Source organism: Eretmochelys imbricata, chromosome 22, assembly GCF_965152235.1.
Source record: "Eretmochelys imbricata isolate rEreImb1 chromosome 22, rEreImb1.hap1, whole genome shotgun sequence".
Taxonomy (NCBI): Eukaryota; Metazoa; Chordata; order Testudines; family Cheloniidae; genus Eretmochelys; species Eretmochelys imbricata.
In genome coordinates this window covers 2,008,105-2,021,864 of record NC_135593.1, presented here as the reverse complement: position 1 = coordinate 2,021,864, position 13,760 = coordinate 2,008,105, and positions in this window count along the sequence as shown.

The following is a 13,760-nucleotide window of genomic DNA, read 5'->3' as shown; positions in this document are numbered from 1 at the left end:
ATCTGATGAGGTTCAATAAGGATAAGTGCAGGGTCCTGCACTTAGGATGGAAGAATCCAATGCACCGCTACAGACTAGGGACCGAATGGCTAGGCAGCAGTTCTGCGGAAAAAGACCTAAGGGTGACAGTGGACGAGAAGCTGGATATGAGTCAGCAGTGTGCCCTTGTTGCCAAGAAGGCCAATGGCATTTTGGGATGTATAAGTAGGGGCATAGCGAGCAGATCGAGGGACGTGATCGTTCCCCTCTATTCAACATTGGTGAGGCCTCATCTGGAGTACTGTGTCCAGTTTTGGGCCCCTCACTACAAGAAGGATGTGGATAAATTGGAGAGAGTCCAGCAAAGGGCAACAAAAATGATTAGGGGTCTAGAACACATGAGTTATGAGGAGAGGCTGAGGGAGCTGGGATTGTTTAGCCTGCAGAAGAGAAGAATGAGGGGGGATTTGATAGCTGCTTTCAACTACCTGAAAGGGGGTTCCAAATAGGATGGCTCTAGACTGTTCTCAATGGTAGCAGATGACAGAACGAGGAGTAATGGTCTCAAGTTGCAGTGGGGGAGGTTTAGATTGGATATTAGGAAAAACTTTTTCACTAAGAGGGTGGTGAAACACTGGAATGCGTTACCTAGGGAGGTGGTAGAATCTCCTTCCTTAGAGGTTTTTAAGGTCAGGCTTGACAAAGCCCTGGCTGGGATGATTTAACTGGGAATTGGTCCTGCTTCGAGCAGGGGGTTGGACTAGATGACCTTCAGGGGTCCCTTCCAACCCTGATATTCTATGATTCTATGAATGCCTTACTGGCGATAAGCAGCAAACCCCTCCAAGTGCTGTTACCACTCAGGACAACCACATGTGGTGCCCCACACCCACCCAGATTGAAAGACTGCTCCCAGAGCCACTCACAAATCACAGAGAGAAAGGCACCAGCCAAATCTCCCCAGCTCTCATCTTATACCACCAAAATATACCTCTAGCACTGCTCAAGACCCTTTCTTGAGCAATGCAAGTTTATTAATTGGTTCACCACTTCATCAATGGAAAGTGGACATACACCAGCCTTTGTAGTCTGAGCAGATTTACCAAGTACTTCAGTCAAGCTCACTGGTAAGGATAAACACTAGAATAAGTTTATTGATTACAAAAAATGGATTTTAAGTGATTATAAGTGACAGGCAAAAAGTCAGAGTAGTTACCAAAAGAAAATAAAAGATAAGCATGCAGTCTAAATTCTCATCCTTATTATACTAGGCAATATCTGGACTAAACAGTTTTTCTCACCCCACCCAAAACTGCAGGTTGGTTACAGTCTTTCATATGCAGGCCCTCCCTGTTAGCCTGGGAACCAGTCTCCTCAGCTCCAGCATTCTTGTTGCTTTCAGTGAAGGTGGGGGAAGAGACAGGACAAACCATGAGGCCTCTGTCATCTACTGAATGTCCTCATTCTATGTGCTTACAGAGCACAAGTCCAGGCACGCCCAGTGGGCATTACTGAGTCACCAGCCAAGGCTGAGCAATTCGCCTGTTGGGGCCTTGTGCAAGTGAGTCACTGAATTGTAACTTCCTTGCTAGACAATGGCTGTTGATGGTTGTTTGACTCCCACCCAGGCATTGGTTACCTCCGTTGTTGTTGTCTTTGGGGAGCTAATATCTGGGAGATTCCCAACTCACAGCATAGTTTAGTGACAACCATACAATACAATCTCATATGCACTAATGAATCTTAGGGCTGTCAAGCAATTAAATATATTAATCATGATTAATCACGCAATTAAAAAAAATCATGATTAACCATGTGATTAATCGCACTGTTCAACTATAATAGAACACCATTTATTTTGGATGTTTTCTACATTTCAAATACATTGATTTCAACTACAACACAGAATACAAAGTGTACAGTGCTCAGATTATATTTATTTTTGATGACAAATATTTGCACTGTAAAAAACAAAAGAAATAGTATTTTCAATTCACCTAATACAAGTACTGTAATGCAATCTCTTTATCATAAAAGTTGAACTTACAAATGTAGAATTAAGTAGAAAAAATAACTGCATTCAAAAATAAAACAATGTAAAACTTTAGAGCCTACAAGTCCAATCAGTCCTATTTCTTGTTCAGCCAATCACTCAGACAAACAAGTTTGTTTACATTTGCATGAGATAATGCTGCCCACTTCTTGTTCACAATGTCACGTGAAAATAAGAACAGGCATTCGCATGGCACTGTTGTAGCCGGTGTCGCAAGATATTTACATGCCAGATGCGCTAAAGATTCATATGTCCCTTGATGTTTCAACCACCATTCCAGAGGACATACGTCCATGCTGATGACGGGTTCTGCTCGATAACAGTACAAAGCAGTATGGACCGATGCATATTCATTTTCATCCTCTGAGTCAGATGCCACCAGCAGAAGGTTGATTTTCTTTTTTGGTGGTTCGGGTTCTGTAGTTTCCGCATCGGAGTGTTGCTCTTTTAAGACTTCTGAAAATATGCTCCATACCCCGTCCCTCTCAGATTTTGGAAAGCACTTCAGATTCTTAAACCTTGGGTTGTGTGCTGTAGCTATCTTTAGAAATCTCACATTGGTACCTTCTTTGCGTTTTGTCAAATCTGGAGCAAAAGTGTTCTTAAAACGAACAACATGCTGAGTCATCATCCGAAACTACTAGAACATGAAATGTATGGCAGAATGTAGGTAAAACAAAGCAGGAGACATACAATTCTCCCCCAAGGAGTCCAGTCACAAATTTAATTAATTAATTGTTTTTTTAATGAGTGTCATGAGCATGGAAGCATGTCCTCTGGAACAGAGGCTGAAGCATGAAGGGGCATATGAATGTTTAGCATATCTGGCAGGCAAATACCTTGCAATGCCGGCTACAAAAGTCCCATGTGAATGCCTGTTCTCACTTTCAGGTGACATTGTAACTAAGAAGTGGGCATCATTATCTCCCTTGTCTGTCTTAGAGATTGGCTTAACAAGAAGTAGGACTGAGTGGACTTGTAGACTCTAAAGTTTTGCATTTTGTTTTGTTTTTGAGTGCAGTTATGTAATAAAAAACCTACATTTGTAAGTTGCGATTTCATGATAAAGAGATTGCACTACAGTACTTGTATGAGGTGAATTGAAAAATACTATTTCTTTTGTTTATCATTTTTACAGTGCAAATATTTGTAATAAAAATCATAATATAAAGTGAGCACTGTACACTTTGTATTCTGTGTTGTAACTGAAATCAATATATTTGAAAATGTAGAAAAACATCCTAAAATATTTAATAAATTTCAATTGGTATTCTATTGTTTAACAGTGTGATTAATCGCGATTAATTTTTTTAATCGTGATTAATGTTTTTGAGTTAATCATGTGAGTTATCTGTGATTAATCAACAGCCCTACTAATGACTATATACATATTTAGATAGAACAATGGCTTTCAGCAGATCATAACCTTTCCCATGATACCTCACTTGGCATTCTTTATATGAAATAGCACAATTATATACAAATGATGAATATGGGAGTTGCAGGGCACTCCCCCGAGGTATAGTGTATCACAAACCGACAAACTGATAGCTCTCAAAATGTTACCGTAAATGAGGAATCGTCATCAAGCAGTGATTCCAGTGGGGTCCTTCAATAATTGGTTTGTAGCCTATACTGTTTAACATTTTGTTCAATGACCTGGAAGAAAACATATTTTTTACACTGAATAAGGTAGGGCAACCCTGCATTAGCTATGCATATGCAGTGCAGCCCTCTTTCATTTAGAACTGGAGCTGGGAGAAGGGTTTTTTTAAATGGGGTTCAGCTCAGCTGTATTCTCTCCCTTTAGTGTTTGTTAATTCAAAAAGCTTTGAAAGTGGCCTTCAGAGTTTGCTCAGATACGCACTCATGGGATCACGCACATGTATTTGCAGCATCAGTGTGGGGAGCAGAGAGACCCCTTTAGACTCTTTGCAACAGGCTGTTCTGATCTTCACTGGCAAGGCTGCTTACTTGAGAGGAGTTTGGATGCTGGTGCTATGGTAGTATTGTTTCCTGTCTGTGTCTGGAAGCTAAATGTGACTGCTTCCTTCTGCATCGGCATACAGAATGTCCCTCCTGTTCATTGTGCATGTGCTCATGGACCTCACCAGTAACTGCAGCTTACAAACGGCAATAGGCCATTTCTCCATTTCACCTTTGAAAGAAGAGGAGCAGATTTTTGTAGACGGGAGCATACGGGTCTGGAAGCAGGGGGGACCAGGAAAGGCACAGGTTATATATTTAATATTTATATGCAGATAAAACAGGAAGGCCAGAACTTTCAAATGAGAAAGGAGAGCTACTTGGGCAAGAGCGCCCTTAGGTGGTGCACCTGCCCTGTGCTGCTCTGCCTGCTGCAGCCTGGCCTCTCCTCACCGTCCCTAGAAGCAGGTGTGGAGAGTGTTCCTCCACACACACCCAGGGACTATATCACCCTAGAGACAGGAGAAGCAAGAGGGGATGCTTGGCACGTTGGTGGAGATGTCGTGGGCAGCTAATGAGAATGGTGCCTGCGCTCGAGGGGATGCGGCATTGGGGGTAGGTACCAGGCAAGGGGTATGTGTGCATGGGTGAGATGGGTGTCTGGTTTGGGGATGGGTTCCAGGGGCAACATTAATTGGTTTATTTGATGTTTGGGGGACTAGATTAAGGCATATATAGGTTCATGAGTAGGGCTCCAGGTCCTGGAGTCATGTGATTTCTTCTTCACTTTTAAAAAAGGGCATTTCCAGCCTATGTAGTTGTAAAGGAAAGCATTAAAATGTGGCACAATTATAACTGAACAAGTCAGAGCTGCCTGCCTCAGTACGGAGACAGTCTGAAACACTAGTTCCGAGAGGGAAACTGCCCTCCATGGGAGGTTAACAACTAGATCCTCTGCTCTGGGTCAGGGGCTCACCAAGCCCACCCCAGCAAGGAACTTAGTGTGTGGCAGGAGGAGAGAGTGCAGTGGGCTTTTTCCGCCACCCCAGCAGTTACACCCTGGCGGATGGGGTAAGTACTCGGGAGCACCTGCTGTCACCCCTTCCTCTCTGGAAAGGGAGAGGAGACCCCTGTTGCCTCCCCTCTGTGCCAAAGGAGAGGAAGTGACCCTGCTGCCAATCCTGGGGCAGAAGGAGCCCAATGCCACTGCACTGCCTCTGGGAGGAGAGGGGAACCAGTGCTTCCACCCTCCAAGTGAGGAAGGATGCAGAACAGACCCATGTTGTGCCTATGGCCTCAGAGGACCTTAGCCTGGCCCTGCCTGGCATTAATTGGGGTCAGAGGTCAGACAACTGGTGAAAGAGATCTCCAGGCCAGATGGACGACACCACGTAGGTGGGAGTCATGGCTCGGGACACTAGTGTACTTTGGTCTGGGAAGTACTTGAGCTAATCAGTACAGAATACATTTTTAAAGCCTTGTGGTCCTTCTCCTTCTTACAAAAAGGGCTGATTTGCTGTCCTGTTCCCTCACCTCAGCCTGGGTTCCTTGCCATGAATCTGACACCAACCCCCACACATGGCATCCTACTCCAACACCTCCCTCCAACCCCCTTCAAGTTATGGGCCTCTTCCACCCCTTGACTGCAGCAAATGGACCTTTTCTAACTAATCATCCTGCAGGCCCATGTCAGTTCCTCTCCACATCCTGACCTTCTTTAGCGGCTCCAGGCCCCCAACTCCAGGCCACCTTCCCTGTCTGCATTATCCTCCACAGATTCACCCTGGCCCAGGCAGGAAGCAAGAGATTTGGCAGCTTTGCTTTGTTAGATATTGGGCAAGCAGGTGGCAGAGGAAGTCCTCTGATGGTGGGTCACATGGGCGATACAGTGAGAGAAGCAATAGTTAAAGGTGCAGCATTGTTAAAGGTGGCAGGATGGACACATACGTAAGGGGACTGTTGTCCCCTTACTAAAACTCAGTGGGGGGTGTTTTGGTTGGCTAGCTCCCAGTACCAAAAGAAAGGGAAAAGGTCAATGGGAAAATCAGGACCCTAAGATTGACAGTCCCCAGGAACAATAGGGAGAGGCCAACGCTCCAGGTCAGCCTGATTGACAGGGCAGGCAGGCTAAATAGCGAGTGAGGAGGCCGGGGGGGGTGTGAGCTGGATTTGCCTGGGTCAGACAGAGTGGGCCGAGCTAAGGAGAAAGCAGGGGCCCAAGCTGAGCTCAGGAGAAGAGCTGTGCCAGTCAGAGGGGCCAGAAAGGCAGCCAAGGAAGCAGGTCAGTGCTGGGAGCCGAGTCACAGAAGCAGCCCACAGAGCAGACCTGTGCTGGGAGAAAAGCTGTAGCAACCAGAGCCAGAGAGGCCAGAGCAGCAGCACTGCTGAGGCAGAGTGGAGCTGGGGCTGGAGCAGTCCGGAGCCGGGTGTGGTGAACAGCTGGGGAGAGCAGGCCCAGCACAGGGAGGCACCCCCAGCCAAGACGCCTTGCAGGCCAGGCTTGGAGGGGGATCGTAACCCTGACGGGGCAGGGTCAACGCTGGGAAGAAGGGTCCTGCCACATAAAGCCTGAGGGCGTGTGGTCACCGCCAGAGCAAGTGTCTGACCCACAGCATCCCTGCAGCACAGCTAGGGCCTGAAAATCATAGAATATTAAGGTTGGAAGAGACCTCAGGAGGTCTTCTAATCCAATCCCCTTACACTCCAGAGATGCTGGTTGTGATGTCCCTATGCCACAGAGCGGGATGATGTGTTTTCCTTTAACCTTTCTCATTTTTCCTTATTTTTTTAAATTGACTGCTATTTAATAAATTGTATTTGCTTTGAACTGTATGTAATGATCAGTGGGTCAGGGAAGCATTCAGTAGAGAGAGAGCACCCTTGAGTGGGGATACCCTGGCCCCTGCCCTAAGTGACCACGACAAGGTTGGGGGTCGAGCCCCACAGGAATCCTGGGCCCAGCCTTGTTGGGGTTACGAGGACTCTGCCACACAGGAAAGTGGAAGGGGAGCCCTCGAGGTCAGGCAGGCCTCTGGGTAAAGGGAGTGGGAGCGAGGATTCAGATCCTTTCGCTAGCCTATATCACCAGGCTAGTGTATAAGTCAGGAAAGTTCCCCATAATAGCTGGACCATTCCCCCACTTACACATACGCCAAGATTTTCAGAAGTGCTCAGCATGGTGGGAATTGAGCTCTTTTGAAAATATGGTCAAAAGCCTTTTTGAAAACCCAGCCTATCTCAGGGTAACTGAACACTCAGTTTTAACTGGGCTGGTTTTCTGCCATGATTTCAAAATTCATTACTGATAGTGTTGTGGTTTTCAAAATACAAGATACTATTTGTCCATGTAGCCTGCATGAGTCTATCACAGGGTTGCTGATGGCCATAGCCCAGTCTGGGCAACAGTGCCTTTTTCCAGTCATCCGGGACTTTCCCCGTTCGCCATGAGTTTTCAAAGATAATGGCCAATGGCTCTGCAGTCACAGCCGCCAATTCCTTTAGCACTGTCGGATGCAACGCATCCGGCCCCATGGACTTGTGCACGTCCAGCTTTTCTAAATAGTCCCTAACCACGTCTTTCTCCACCTACTCCCCACGCTGTGTAGCCCAGCGCATGACCATGACCTGGTCCCCTACTTTGAAGGAACGCTCTCTGGCATGTTTGTCATACCAGGCTTTTTGCTCTTTTTGAACATCCTGTAGGTTTTCTTTAGCAAGGGCTAGAGAGGTTCAGAGGGTGTTTTGTAGGTTGGTTACAAAGTCCAGAATGTTAGTTCCTGATGAAGGTGTAAATCCCTCCCATTGCTGCTTCACCAACTGTAATGGCCCCTTAACCTCACGGCCATATACAAGTTTAAATGGTGAAAACCCTAAACTGGGATGTGGTACAGCTCTGTAGGCAAAAAGCAACTGCTGCAACACTAGGTCTCAATCATTGGAGTGCTCATTTACGAATTTACGTATCATGGCCCCCAAAGTTCCATTAAACTTCTCCACCATGCCATTTGTTTGATGGTGGTAAGGAGTGGCAACCAAGTGATTTACCCCATGAGCTTCCCAAAGGCTTTCCATAGTTTCTGCCAGGAAATTAGTCCCTGCATCTGTGAGGATGTCGGAGGGCAACCTCCCCTGGCAAAAATGCCTGCTAGTGCCTGGCACACACTTTTAGCCCTGGTGTTGCTTAGAGCTACTGCTTCTGGCCATCGGGTGGCAAAATCCATGAAAGTCAGTACGTACTGCTTTCCTCTGGGTGTCTCTTTTTCGGAAAAGGACCTAGAATATCCACAGCTACTCGCTGAAATGGAACTTCAATGATGGGGAGTGGCTGGAGAGGGGCTTTGACCCGGTCTTGGGGTTTTCCCCCTTTTTGGCATACCTCAAGACCGGACATAGGTAGAAACATCCTTGCCCATTCCCTCCCAGTGGAATGACCTCCCCAAATGGTGCTAGTTGTTCCGCCGGTTCCGGTTCTGGGACTGGCTCTGTCTGGGTCTCTGGGACTGGATCCACTACTGCTGTTGCAGACATTGGCCTGGGGTCCAGGTCCATCACCTCTGACCGGGTCCTGGTATAAGTTTCCGGAACAGAGCTAGGCCTCACGGCTTGTTTAGCCTGGCTGCGGGTGATCATTCTCACCCTCTTGGCTAGCTTCACATGATTGGCCAAGTCTTCCCCCAACAGCATGGGGATGGGATAATCATCATAGACTGCAAAAGTCCACGTTCCTGACCAGCCCTGGTACTGGACAGGCAACTTGGCTGTAGGCAAATTGAAAGAGTTGGACTTGAAGGGTTGAATCGTCACTTGGATCTCTGGGTTGATTAAATTGGGGTCCACTAAGGAAGCATGGATAGCAGACACTTGTGCTCCGGTGTCCCGCCACGCGGTGACCTTCTTCCCGCCCACACTCACAGTTTCCCTCTGCTCCAAGGGTATCTGGGAGGTAACTGGGCTTGAGGACCTCTGGGGTGATTCCGGTGCAATGAACTGTAATCTGTTGGGGTTCTTGGGGCAGTTGGCCTTTACATGCCTCGGCTCGTTACATTTAAAACATCTTCCAGCTGATGGGTCACTGGGGCGAGATGGGTTGCTGGAGAACAGTGTGGCAGGACAATAAGGTGTCTGGAGGGTTCCTTGGGGAGTAGTTGGGGCCTTGGGCTGCCCCCGGTAGTAGGGGGTGGTCTGAGGTTGTCCCTTCTGGTATCCGCTCCAACTGCAACCAGTTTTTTTCTTTTCTGCCACCTCCACCCATTTGGCTCCAATCTCCCCCACCTCGATTACAGTTTTGGGCTTCCCATCTAGGGTGTATCTTTCTATTTCCTCAGGAACACCCTCTAAGAACTGCTCCATTTGCATTAGGAAGGGCAAATCTTCTGGAGCTTTAACACTTGCTCCTGATATCCAGGCATCCCAATGTTTCACAATGTGGTAGGCATGTCGGGTAAATGACACGTCTGGTTTCCACCTTAGGGCTCTGAACCGCCAACAGGAATGCTCAGGGGTTAGCCCCATTCTGATTCTCGCCTTGGTTTTAAACAGTTCATACTGGTTCATTTGTTCCTTAGGCATTTCAACCGCCACCTCAGCTAAGGGTCCACTGAGCTGCAGCCTCAGCTCTACCATGTATTGGTCTGCAGAGATGTTGTACCCAAGGCAGGCCCTTTCAAAGTTTTCTAAGAAGGCCTCGGTATCATCGCCTGCCTTGCAGGTGGGGAACTTTCTGGGATGGGAAGTGGTACCTGGAGAAGGATTGCTAGGGTTTGTTGGTATATTCTGCTGAGCTTTTGCCTTCTCCTCCTCCACATGCTTCCTCTCTTTTTCCTTCTCTTCCAATTCTTTGTCCCTTGCCTCCATTTCTTTGTCCCTTGCCTTCATTTCCCTCCTGTGGGCAGCCTCCATTTCTTATTCCCTGGCCGCATGTGCACCCATCTCCATCCGTATGAGTTCTATCTGCCTTTCATGTTCCTTTTGTTTTTCCTCAGCCTCAAATCTGGCTTATTCCAGCTTTTGTTGAACCGTGCAGTCTGTCATCCTAACCTCTCTGTTTTTAAACTAATTTTACACCCGAGAGTTAGAAAGAAAACAAAACAAAACCAAAAAAAACTTGGCTTGTAAAATTTTGCTGTGCTGTCCGGATACCTTTATGTTCTCTGATAGTGATTGCCAGCCTACAGAGAAATCCTTAACGAAAAAAACCCTAACACCTTTGTCTCCAGGCAAATAGGCAGAAAACCCCTCTAGTTACTCTTAGGTAAAAAAAAAACACTTCAGGTCTGTGAAGAACTACTGTGAAGAATTGTGAATTTCCCTGCAGGAGGTTAACTACCCTGCCTTTAGGTAGAGAAAACTCCAGCTAACAAAAGACAATTCCCTTTTGCCTCTGCTTTGGCCCCAAAGGAGAGAAAAAAAAAACTCTAACTGCTTTCAGTTTAAAACCTGCTTTCCTTTTCAAATTTGTGCTTCTGGTTCAAAAAAATCTCAAAATGATTTCAAGTTGATCCCACCGCTCTGCCACCATGTCAAGGTTCCTTCCCCACTCTGAACTCTGGGGTACAGATGTGGGGACCTGCATGAAAACCTCCTAAGCTTACTTTTACCAGCTTAGGTTAAAACTTCCCCAAGGTACAAACTATTTTACCTTTTGCCCTTGGACTTTCACTGCCACCACCATACGTCTAACCGGTATTATTATTAGGAAAGAGTCCATTTGGAAACGTCTTTCCCCCCAAAAAATCCTCCCAAACATTACCCCCCTCCTTCCTGGTGAAGGTTTGATAAAAATCTTCACCAATATACATAGGTGACCACAGACCCAAACCCTTGGATCTTAAGAACAATGAAAAAGCAATCAGTTTCTTAAAAGAAGAATCTAACGCATATCTAGCTAGATTACTTACTAAGTTCTAAGACTCCATTCCTGTTCTTTCCCCGGCAAAAGCATCACACAGACCGAGAAAGAGAGGCTTTGTTTCTCCCTCCCCGCAGCTTTTGAAAGTATCTTGTCTCCTCATTGGTCCTTTTGGTCAGGTGCCAGCGAGGTTATCCTAGCTTCTTAACCCTTTACAGGTGAAAGGGTTTTTCCTCTGGCCAGGAGGGATTTTAAAGGTGTTTACCCTTCCCTTTATATTTATGATGGGGGGTCTTCTGTCTCTAAAAAAATCTAACATCATCACTCACCACATTAACCAGACCCTATTAGCTGACTCACCACCTCAACCTCCCTTAACATAGAGAGCGCTTGGGCCCTGCTCGCAATTATTATTCTTTGTGAATGCAAAAGTGGTACCATAAAGATGTAAAAAGTTCAGAATACAAACTATAAAGTAGAGAGAGATAAACCAGAGATGCATAAATCAAAAAAAGAAAAATGTCTAAAGTGTCCAAAGGTCTTTGGTGGGCATCACAAGCTTTTGTCATTCAGTAGCCTTGGGGTCAGCAGCTGGAGTCTGCAACGTCCCTCTGATACACCAGCATAGGAGGAGCAGCCGTTTCAGTGCGTGTGCAAGTGGGCCTTGTGTGGCCAGAGGAGCCAGCAAAGCCTGACTGCCAAGCACAGCTGATCAGGCTACTGACAATTCTGGTTGTAATTCATCACATATTGCTCTATCTAGTTTCTACAGTCCCAGAAGTGTTTAATGAACTACTTAGGGGCCCTACAAGTATTTGAGGTGATTAGACATTATCCCACTTAGAGGAATTCTCCCAGTTGCCTATTGTTTGCATCTAGCGCACTCACCATTTCTTTTTAAGGCAGCCAGTTGTTCCTTTGTGTTAATTTGGCTCCATTGTCACCATGGTCATTATAAATAGCTCCTAATGACCAGCAGAAATGATTGTTGTGCAGGCTCTAAGTGAAGCCTCCAGCACATAAGGGGCTGATGCTGTTCATCAAATGGGCAGAGATTTCTGATAATTTCTAATGCAATTCATAGTTCTCTGAATTGGGCAATTCTGATATAATGAATCATTGTAACAATTTGGGGATGAATTTATTCTTCATAAAAGTGAGGGACTAACACAGCAGAATGAGAGCCCGACATCACTCAGGCAGGCATTCATTACACTAGCTTTTACCACACTGCTCTGCCAATCCTGACCTACCCTGTCCTGCTATTCCAGCCCTGCACCCATAGCAATCCTGCCAGTGTACCACACTAATGATCTGCAGAACTAGTACCTTTTACTATTCCAGTCCTTTGTGTCTCTGCCAACAAAACATTGAGGAATCCATCTTTGTACAGTACAATAACATTCTCAAAAAAGATAAAGAAAGCATAACACCACCTCATTGACCTTTCTGCCCCTTGATCCTGAATTTCACCCATATTTATCCTAAATCCTGCTTTTAAGAGTCTACTCCACCAGCAAGAATGCCCGACAAACAAGCATCTAGGCAGGCAGCAGAACAAGAGCATAAATTCCGATGCACTGCTTCATTGCATATGGAGCCTCAAGTTCCCTTTTGCCAAACATGACATGACAGAAGCAACAGAAGATGGAAAACAGGAAGATGCAGAGGCCCAAAGAGCATCTGGAAAATATCCTACAAATAAGGCTACATTTTAGTCAGGGGTATTTTTAGTAAAAGTCATGGACGGATCATGGGTAGTAAACAAAAATTCATGGTCTGTGACCTGTCCATGACTTGTACTATATACTCCTGACTAAATCTTGGAGAGGGGAGCGGCCTGGGGAGTGCCACAGATGCTTGGTAGACTCCCTACCCGGCTCCGTACTCCCCAGAAGCAGCGACCTCCCTCAGCTCCCAGGCGGAGGCAGAGGCATGGCTATGCTGCATCCTCCCTGAGTGCCAGCTCCTCAGCTCCCATTGGCCAGGAACTGTGACCAATGGGAGCTACGGGGGCAGTGCGTGCAGGTGGAGGCAGTGTGCAGAGCCCCCTGGACATGCCTCCCCCAAGGAGCTAAGGGATGTTGCCACTTCCGAGGAACCCCCTGAGGTAAGTATCGCCCAGAGCCCTCACCCCCTCCCACATGCCAACTGCCAGCCCTGAGCCCCACCCTCAAACTCCTGTGCTGCTGGGAGAGGGGGGCGGTGACCCAAGACTGCCCCAGCAGCAGCCAGTGCGGCTGTCTGCTGCAGAAATCATGGAGGTCACAGAAAGCCATTAAATCTGTGACCTCCGTGACAAACTCACAGCCTTACTTATAAGACACTGTAATTCATAGATGCTGAGGCCAGAAAGAACCACTGTGATCATCCAGTCTGCCCTCCTGCATAACACAGGCCACAGAATGTCCCTGAAATAATTCCTGTTTGAACTAGAGCAGATCCTTTAGAAAAATATCTAATGTTGATTTTAAAATTGCCAGAGATGGAGAATCCACCACAACCTTTGGTAAACTATCCCTATGTAATCTCCCTGGGGCTCTCTGTTTGGCCCAAACTTCCCACGCTGGTTGGCTCAGGACACTCTTCTCCTCACCTTCTCCCCCACCTCTCTGGTTTAACATGATTCCCCCCAACACACAGTTCTGCTTAGGGCTGACTTTCAAATTAGAGTATATCTCTACTGGATTCAGCCTCACAACATACCCCTTCCTTACATAGCATGGTACCTGCTGAGTCATTTCCAATGCTGGGATTAAGCAATGGGATACAGCTGTAACAGCCTCCCTACGGCATCAGACTCTGGAAACTGACAGTCATCTGCTTGTATGAGGCCCTACCAGGAAGGAGATAGGTGGAGGGAGTGTACCAGTCACTTTGCTGCAGGGGGCCAGGGCAAGGTGCTCTGAGAGCCAGGATAAAGAGTAACAATCTCTTACTCTCTGCCTCCCCATT